Source organism: Onychomys torridus, chromosome 17 (genome assembly GCF_903995425.1).
Source record: "Onychomys torridus chromosome 17, mOncTor1.1, whole genome shotgun sequence".
Taxonomy (NCBI): domain Eukaryota; kingdom Metazoa; phylum Chordata; class Mammalia; order Rodentia; family Cricetidae; genus Onychomys; species Onychomys torridus.
Genome location: NC_050459.1, coordinates 60,552,498 through 60,554,643, shown reverse-complemented (window position 1 = coordinate 60,554,643; position 2,146 = coordinate 60,552,498).

Here is a 2,146-nt window from a genome sequence, read left to right as displayed (position 1 = left end):
CTCCTTCACTGTGCACAGATTCAACTCTATTGGCCAGCAAGAGAGCAGGCCTGACACTGTGGCTCAACCACAGGACTGAATCAGCAAGGTCAGCTGACCTCTCTTTACATGGAAAATGGACAGAGGGCCCAAAAGCAAGTGAGAGACAGGCTTGGGCAATCCCCCAGCCTCAGCCGGACAGCATTCATCATCTCTTTTGGTGAATGTTGACAGAGCTCCCCAGACACACACACACACACCCCTGCTGAGCTGGAGAGTTCCACTTGGACTGGGAATTCCTGCCTGTGTGTTCCACTTTATGTAGCCCAAGAGGGTGCTATCACAGCAATAAGTGATGCAGGCATATTGTCCTGTTAGTTTTAGAAGGAGGAATTTGATTTGTCTCACCTGCCACGGATTACAAATTCTGTCATGCGCTCCTTAGCTCTCAATTAGCTGCAACCGAGGCAATTGGAGCACATGCATGTGTGTGTGTGTGTGTGTGTGTGTGTGTGTGTGTGTGTGTGTGTGTATGCGTGTGGGTATGTTCAGTGTGTGTTTGTGTGTGTGTGTGTGTGTGTGCGCGCGCGCTTCTGTGTGTGTGTGTGTGTGTGTGTGTGTGTGTGTGTGTGTGTGAACTCGCGCGTTCATGTGGGTATGCTCAGGCTGGTACTATGTGATAGAGCTAAAATACCAGAGCAGAAAGGGAAGCTGTGCTCAGGGTGGTGGTGGTGAGGGTTCTGCCTGTCTCCTGTTTTGGTCACAGGCTGCTCCTGTGAGGTAGGTCACAGGTCACTAACTCGTGCCCCCACCCCAGCAAATCCCTCTTTGTTCCTTTCTTCTCCCACTTATCCTCTCACCCAGAGCCTTGTCCCCAACAAACCGGTGTTCTAGAATTGAGAGCAGAGGAGCTGAAGATGCCCGGGGAAGATCACGGACTAGTCAGCCTCTCTCCTCACACATGGTGTGCACAGTTTAAAGACATTTGGATAACAACATCTCCTGCGACTATGAGATGTCTGTGCAGGCTGGCCAAGGCTCAGGTCTGCGCTGCTTGTCATCAGAAGAACGCTTTCTCTCTGTCTCTCTCTCTGTCCTGTCTCTCTCCTTTCTCTCTTACACACACACACACACACACGCACACGCACACGCACACGCACACGCACACGCACACGCACACACACACACACTTTCTCCCTCTCTCCTGTCTTCTGAGTTCTCTTGTTTGGATCAGCATGGGATGAGGAGGTGATGTGGGGAAACCATCCTTGCTCCCCACTTTGTCTTCAGTGGGGCAGCTTTTGTGTATAAAAGTAAATAAATCTTGAAACCTTCCTTGTCACGGTTCTGGAGGTCATGGTGCTGGCACGGTCTCTAGACAAATCTCTGCTGCACGTGGCTGTGGCTGGGTCCTGGGTGGTCCTAGCTGGGATGCTGGGATTAGCGACCTTCTTGCTCCAGCAGAATAAGAGGCTTCTGATGTGGCAGCCCAGGGCTCCCAAGAACGTTAAAGTGGAAGCTGCCAAGACTTCCAAGCTTATGCTAAAGTTGGCAGCATGGCTCTCCTGCTTAATTCCCCTGGGCCTGCCCCCAGTGAAGGGGAGGGGCCAGTCATCCAGAGTGTCCTGTTCAGGTTGGGCTATTATGAAGAGCACATTCCTAGCTGAGTCTAGGAAGAGGACCTGACCACTTCCCTGACATCAGTCTCTAACGACCTTCCCTTCCCCAGTGGCATTGTTTTATGCCCATGGGCCTTTAATTCTTTATTCTTCCCTTATGTCCTCTCTCACCATAGTGGCTGTCCTTTGGGCCAAGGATCTGAACCCAAAACGGAATGCCCATCAAGGCGAGCCAGGTGGGGTAGTTAGTCCCAGGCAGGCAGGCAGGCCAGATGGTAGCAGTGGTGACAGCATTTCCACCTAGGGGTCTGGAGGAGTGGCAATAATAGTTCCTCTAGTCTCCTTGCCCAAAAGGCCATATGCAATGGGCCAAATATTGGCTATGAGGGGAGCAGCTGGTGGAGGCAGGAGGTGAGAGGCCGAGGTTGGGAAGGGGTATGCTTCTGAAGTCACCGGCCCCTTGTCCCCTCCCTCCTTCCTCTGGGTCAGCCCAAAACACAAGTAAGGTCACCAGGCTAGTGAAGGCAGGGCTCCCCAGGTCACAGAGC